Here is a 7,819-nt window from a genome sequence, read left to right on the forward strand (position 1 = left end):
ATATGAATAGAGTGGGAGAAAAAGTATTTTTTTTAACTTGGCTCAGGTTTGACTTGGCTCCTTTCAAAGACACAAATAGAGCCCTTTATTTTGTTTAGTTTTGTTTTTAATGGAAACACCATGGTAGAGTTTTCAGTTGTGGAAGGTGAGGCCCTCATTGGGGAGCTTTTAAAAAATCCTGGTGTCTACATTCTATCCCCAGACACTCTGATTACTTGGACTAAAGTATAGCTTAGGCATTAGGATTTTGTTCAGTACAATTTAATGCAATAAACTGCACACTTCAGTCAGTTTTGACAATTGATTATTCTCTTATAACCACCACCCTTATTAAAATAACTTTCCCATTACCCGGAAAGTGTCCCTTTCTTGTCACTTTGTCCCACCTCCACCCTTGGTAACAGAGGCTCTGATTTATATCAGCATAGATTAGTTCTGACTGTTTTTCGAATTTCATATGAAATTTGCAAATAGAACCAAATAGTATGTACTCATTTGTACTCAATGCACCATTCTTGAGATTCATCAATGTTGATATCTCTATCAGTGGTTCTTCTTGTTATTATGCACAAAATACCACAATTTGCTTATCCATTCTCCTCTTGGCTGATATTTGGTTTGTTTAATGGTTTCACTGTATGAATAAAGATGCTATTAATGTTCTTGAATAAGTCTTTTGTGAACACACATTTTCTTTCTCTTGGGTATGCTTAGAAGTGGAACTCCTGGGTTTTAGGATGGGTATATTCTTTACAGTAAACTGCCAAACAGTTTACCAAAGTGGCTCTACCCTCATATATCCCACTAGCAATGTATGCAAGTTCCAGGTGTTCTACATCATTGCTAATACTTAGGATCGTGTCATCCCTTAAAATTTGGCCATTCTGGTTGGTATGAAATGGTACCCTATGGTGGTAGTGGTGGTGGTGGTTGTTAATTTAATTTCTTTATTTTAAGCAATCTCTACACTCAACTTGGGGCTTGAACTCACAACCCTGAGATCAAGAGTCACATGCTCCACAGATTGAGCCAGCCAGGCATCCCTCATGGTTTTAATTTGTGTTCCCTGACGAATGATGAGGTATCCATAGGAATTTACGCAGTATTTTCACAGACACCTATGGTTACTATTTTATGTGCTTACTAATGATTCATGTATCTTCTTTTTTGAAATGTCTGTTTTGAAATCATGTCTTTTCTCCATTTTTATTTACTTATTTTTTTCCCTAGAAGTTATCAGCATTTATTTCCTAGGTCCTAGTTATCACTTATCTTGGTCGAAAGGACAGAGAGTTGATCAGACAGTTTTGAGCACAACAGCCCTTCTCTAGAAATGGATCTGCGGAGCTCCATGAGGGAACAGCAAAGCTGCATAGATGGCTAGTTTAGCTTACAACGCCTTCTAAAAAAAGAAAAAGAAAAAGAAAAGTCAGCTCCCTCCCTCTCTGCTAAAAAAAAGGTTTAAAGTTTTTAAAAAGTTTAAAAGTGTTTTTTTAAAACAGGGGTACGAAGGTAATGACCCAGAAGGTTGAACATGGAGAAGCGGAGACAGAGCTGGGATGTGGTTGCTGCCCAGGCCGCCTGTGGGGGCACATTCCTGGTGGTGGTGGGGGGGGGGAGTGGGTTGTTTACCCGGGTGCCCACTGAATAAATCTCATCTCGCAGCCACAAGGTCTTGAAAGTGTACCAGTGCAAGATGACAGGTGGTGGGCAAGTGGAACCTGAGGGTGCCGGTGGAGAGCTTTCCCGGGGTAGGGGCCTCAGTGGCCTCTGGGGGTGCCTTTTCACTCTGGCCTGGCCTGCCTGAGACAGGGGCACAGAGAAGAGGCAGCTGGGCCAGTGTCAGGTCTCCCTGACCAGGCAGGGACAGCGGGTGTCTCTTCCACCCTCCTTGGGCATGTCAGACTTAAGACAAGGTGGTCTCATTGTTGCTCTCAGGCTGGTTGCTAGCTTCTCTGTCTGGGATGCCTGCCTCTGCCAGTCCATCTGCCCCCTTGAGTGCCAACTCGCCCATGTCTTCTGCCAGCTCACACTCACAGCCTCCGAGTCCCCCTGGATGTCAAGACCGTGTTCCAAAGGCCTGGCCTGGTCTGTCACAGGATATGCAGACCGAGTAGGAAGACTTGACCCCTATCATGCCTGTTTAGTTTCTTTTTCTTACTTACATCTCTTCAGATTTTCACCGTTGACCAATCAGTATGGAAATTCTGGAAGGCTCAGTAGCCCTGAAGCAGCCTGACTTGGGCAGGTATTTATTTGGTGGTAGGGGTGGGGGATGGGGTAAAGGGCTCATGTAGGAGCTTGAGTAATTCTCCTTCCTCTGCCATCAACCCTTTCTATCATTTCACTTTGAGCCTTCTTCCTTTTCTTCTGGAGAGATTTGGTAATGAAGTCTTCACTCTCAGCTCCAGGCTGGTTCTTTTCTCTATTAACAAAACAAAACAAAACTGGTTGTTTTTTGTTATTGATTTAGAGGAATTCTTTAGCTGACTCCTGTTTGTGCTGCCCTGTACCTGCTTTTGTTATTCTTATACAGTCAGGAAGAGTTTGTAATTTACACAGCCTGGTGTTGGTACCGCTATGAAGAATGAAGGGGAGAAAGAATATGGGCATGCAGACGTACAAAGAGTCAGAAAGGAGAGCAGCCTCAGAGGTCTGGCAGTGTGCAGAGTGGACAAGAGGAATCAAGCTGGTGACAGGGAGGCCAAGTGAACCATAGAAGGAGACTTCCAGCCACTCTTGGGAGGAGCAAGACCACAGAAATCTTGGTGGAGAGGTGTTGGAACTTCCACACGGCCCTGAGAACAAGGATCCAGATTTTTTTTTAAAAAAATGGAGATATTTATATATACTTACTCTCTCTCTCTCTCTCTCTCTGTGTGTGTGTGTGTGTGTGTGTGTGTATATATATGGAGATATCTATATTTACCTATAGAGATTATAGAGATATATAGATATATAGAGATATCTCCATTTTATGTATATACACACACATACAATATGTGAAGATATATACACAATATGTAATATATAACATAAAAGACAATATATAAAATATAAAACTATAATATATAATGTGTAAAAATATATAAAATGCCAGAAGACTAGCATACTTCTGTGTCAAAGATACAATTCGGGCGCTTTTTTTTTTTTTTTTTAATTTTTTTTTCAACGTTCATTTATTTTTGGGACAGAGAGAGACAGAGCATGAACGGGGGAGGGGCAGAGAGAGAGGGAGACACAGAATCGGAAACAGGCTCCAGGCTCCGAGCCATCAGCCCAGAGCCTGACGCGGGGCTCAAACTCACGGACCGCGAGATCGCGACCTGGCTGAAGTCGGAGGCTCAACCGACTGCGCCACCCAGGCGCCCCTCGGGCGCTTTTATAAGCGATTCAGAATACAATACGTGGCTCAACTTCTACCTTGCTGTGAACTCTCCAAATGTGGCAACAAATCCTTTTAGAGTTTCTTAGAACAGAGAAAATCCAACTGCAATGCTACAGAATGTTGGCTTCTCTCTTGTGTTCTTCTTGGTTCTTCTCTCAGCAATCTTTTGCTGTGGTTTCTTAGGTTACAGGTACAATTAGTGAGTGAAGGCTTTAATGTATGGGTAGATGCTTATTATTATTATTATTGGCTTTAATGTGACTATGGCTTAAGTCTTATTTCTGAACTTCAGTCATTAATGTCATCGTTAGATATGCTGATCATCAGTCATTCCAGGGCCAAAACCAACAGAACACCAGCAACTGAAATTCCAAAGACAATATGATCAACTCTGTTATTCAGGAACTCATTAATTCAAATCCCCAACTTAGAATTTATTAGAATTCCCCAATTGGATGTGCATTCAAGTTTAACTTTGTTGTGTCAGTAGCAAAAGACTTTGCAAAGCAAAATAATAAGCAAGAACAAGATTGCAGGAGGATGTTCACCCAACTAAAGAAAACAGTAGGATGAGAACATTGGGAACTCATTAGAAGTTTCCATTTACTTAAACAATTAGAAGCATGCACACACACACAAAGATACCACACTGTATTTTGCCGGTTTATTTTTCTCTCTGTTTTCCTCGTTAGACAGGGCTTTGTTGAGGGAAAGGAACAATGTTTATGCACAGAACTATGTTAGCTAAATGAGTATGTCTTTCCATGCTGCATGGATGATTTAGGTGTTAGTTATACCCCTCAGTTCTTTACCTATGTGTGTGTGTGTGTGTGTGTGTGTGTGTGTGTAAAACTTTGTCAGGAGGGTCCACTCAACCAGAGTTACTAGTGTAAGAGTTTTGTTGGGGATAATTGCCTGTAGAAGATACAAGGGGGGAAAAGCATCGTTGTGCTAGAAGAGCCTCAGACCATGATGTAGATCTGAGAAAGTCTTGGACAATGCACAGGGAATCTCTGGAATAAAGATTGCCATTAGAAGAGTGCCATTTCGGGCAAAAACAGCCAGGCCCTAGTATCTCCACCATATTTAGTTGTTGGCTGGGGCTGCTGAAAAAAGAGCATGGCCTCAGCTCAATAGCTGAGACAGATCCTGAAGAAGCCCACAACCAGAAGCTGTCAGCTAACTGTACTCCTGGTAGGCAAGCATCAACTTCTTTCTTGAAGGAAATCTGAGTGCCTTTGTAGTTGCCACAACTCCCACCGTAATAACTGTCCCTCATAACACAAGTTCAGATATGAGGCAATTGACCTTGCCACTTCCCAAATCATCACCCCATCTCTCCTCCGAGAAGGTATGTATAGAAAACAAAGAAGAAGGTATGCATAGGAAGGCAGAGAGTTCTGTTTTACAAAGGCGGCCTGATGTCCCCAGTATCAGGTCACCCAGTTGGAAGAGTCTGCAAATTGTTACTGTTATTTACCACCAGTTGCAAGTCCCAAACACAGCCAGGGCAGAGACAGGTTGGGATGGCATCAACCGAATACTCCCTGGCTGGCTGCTCTGGTTTGCCCTGATCATTTCAGTAACCTCACAGCACCAAGGCACCACACCACACTTAACACAATGGAATTTTAGCCCCAAGGATGCTATGATGGGGCTTTATTCTAATCATAATGTGTATCTTTATTCTTAATTATACAACTCTAGCGTGCTCTTTGTAGAAAATGTAAACAATGCAACTTATTCTACAGAATAAAGTAAAACCATTCATAATATCACCTTCTAGAGACAATTATTAGCGATTCTGTGTTCTCTCTTCCAGTCATGTACATAACAAAATATCCCTCCTTTTCGTCGATTTGTCAAATGTCACGTACATTTCTCAAAGACAGATGATTCTTGTTCATTCTTTAGTGCATCTGAAGACCTGGGCTGAGAAGTTCCTTGTGCTTCTCAGAGGGCAGAGCGGCTTGTAGGAGGGAGAGTGGGCTGGGGGAGGCAGAGGAGTTAACTTCCAAAGCTGCATTTTGCTTTGGGCACTCTTTGACCAGTAGACCTAAGGGTCTTGGAATCTCATGATGAAAGGATCATTTTCTTCTCCTTGGCTTGGAGTCAGGCTGGGCTTGTGGGTGTTTTGGGGTCTGGGAAAAACACAGGGCTAAGGCAAACTTATTCCTTGGGTTCATCTATGTGTATGACCACCCCCCAAGCCACTGTAGGCAATTGCAGACTACTTTACCTAGCTAACATTTACTAAGTGCCTACTGTATGATAGAACATTTTTCTTGCCCTCAAGGAGTATAAAGCATAGTGAGGGAAACAGGAAAACTGAACTTTAATTTTTTTTAATGTTTTTATTTTTATTTTTGAAAAAGAGAGAAATAAAAATATTTATTTTATTTTTGAAAGAGTGCGCACACACACACACACACACACACACACGTGGGGGAGGGGCAGAGAGAGAGGGAGACAGAATCTGAAGCAGGCTCCAGGCTCTGAGCTGTCAGTGCAGAGCCAGATGCGGGGCTCCAACGCACAAACTGCGAGATCATAACCTGAGCCAAATTTGCACACTTAACTGACTGAGCCACCGAGGTATCCCTTAACTTTTTTTAAGTGAGGCTATGCCCAACACGAGGCTTGAACTTGTGACCCTCTGAGATCAAGAGTTGCATGCTTTACTGACAGAGCCAGCCAGCCACCACAGGAAAACTGACCTTTAAAATATGTTCTGATAGGGGCGCCTGGGTGGCTCAGTCGGTTAAGCGTCCGACTTCGGCTCAGGTCACGATCTCGCGGTCCGCGAGTTCGAGCCCCGCGTCGGGCTCTGGGCTGATGGCTCAGAGCCTGGAGCCTGCTTCCGATTCTGTGTTTCCCTCTCTCTCTGCCCCTCCCCCGTTCATGCTGTGTCTCTCTCTGTCTCAAAAATAAATAAACGTTAAAAAAAAAATATGTTCTGATATCTACTAAGCAGTAGGATGTACATGTGCAACAAACTAATAAAGGAGGGAGTGTTTATCTGCATCATATACATCTGGACTTGATGACTATGTTGACTTTCACCAGAAGGGACTATCAAGGCTGAGACAATGCCACGTGTAGAGACAAAAGAGTGAGATAAGTGTAGGGAAAAGGATGATGCTTAGTGAGAGGGGAGAGGCAAGGGAGGGGCAGGGCTTTGTGGTGATTGATTTCATTGCATTAAAAAAAAGCAATGATTGAATGCTAAGTAGGTGCTGGACTGGGAATACGAAGTGAAATAACAGAATTTTGGGTAGCAGTCTTGTTGAGAATGAAAGTCCTTCTCAAGCCAGTTACACATTCAGTAATCCCAAATTCTTGGTCTTCCCATCGAAGAGAATTTAAATCTGAAATAAAAATTAGCCAAATAATTTAATTTATAATATCTCTTTAACAAACTGTTTCTAGAACATGTAGTTTTAGAACATATGCAATGCTGGGTGGCTTAGTCGGTTAAGCATCTGATTCTTTATCTTGGCTTAGATCAACTCATGGTTCGTGAGTTTGAGCCCTGTGTCAGGCTCTGTGCTGGCAGCACAGAGCCTCCTTGGGATTCTGGCTCTCCCTCTCTCTCTTTCAAAATAAATAAATAAACCTTTAAAAAGAAAAGAAAAGAGAAAGAAGAAAGAAAGAAAGAAAGAAAGAAAGAGAAAACATATCCAGTGCACACATATTGTTATGGGTTGTATTATATCCTCCCAAGTTCATTGAAACCCTAGCCCCCAGTATCTCAGAATGAGACTATAATTGGAAACAGGGCCTTGAAAGGGGTGATTAAGTTAAAATAGGCCAATAGAGTGGGCCATAATCCAATCTGACTTGTGTCCTCACAAGAAGAAGAAATCTGGACACAAAGAGACAGCAGGGGCATGCACAAAGGCAGGACCCTGTGAGGACCCAGCCAGAGGGCAGCTATCTATCAGCCGAGGAGAGAGGCCTCAGGAGAAACTAATCCTGCTCACACTTTGATCTTGGGCTTCCAGCCACCAGAGCTGTGAGAAAATACATTTCTGTTGTTTAAGCCACCCAGTCTGTGGTATTTTTTATGGCAGCCCTAGCAAACTGATAGAGTCCTGTTGCTTTGCAGGAGTGTCCATTTTGGTGGAGGAGACAAAGAAGGCAAAAAACAACAAAGGGGACGCCAGGAAACCATGGGCATGCAAAGGTGGGGGACATCCCAGTCAGACTGAAGAGGGTGGTGTCAGGAAGGAATGTCTGGAAGATGTGCCCCAGGGAGCAGAGTCCTGGGAGAGGAGGAGGGAGGAAGTAGGAGGAAGCAGGAGCCTCTGCTCCTGCAGAGGATGCAGAGGCGTGGGGACAGGAAAGAATATGGCACCTGAGAGACAGGCGAGTCAGCTGAAACACAGTGATGGAGAAAGTGGAAGTGCTATTGTATGATTCTGACACAAG

General features: G+C 43.1%; 1 pseudogene; it reads right to left on the reverse strand.

Annotated features, from left to right (window-relative positions):
* Window positions 1-1,906: 1,906 nt before the first annotated feature.
* Window positions 1,907-2,137, reverse strand: LOC121018499 (cAMP-dependent protein kinase inhibitor gamma-like; annotated as a pseudogene).
* Between the last annotated feature and the right edge of the window lie 5,682 nt (window positions 2,138-7,819).

Source organism: Herpailurus yagouaroundi, unplaced genomic scaffold (genome assembly GCF_014898765.1).
Source record: "Herpailurus yagouaroundi ecotype Mexico unplaced genomic scaffold, PumYag 77, whole genome shotgun sequence".
Lineage (NCBI taxonomy): Eukaryota > Metazoa > Chordata > Mammalia > Carnivora > Felidae > Herpailurus > Herpailurus yagouaroundi.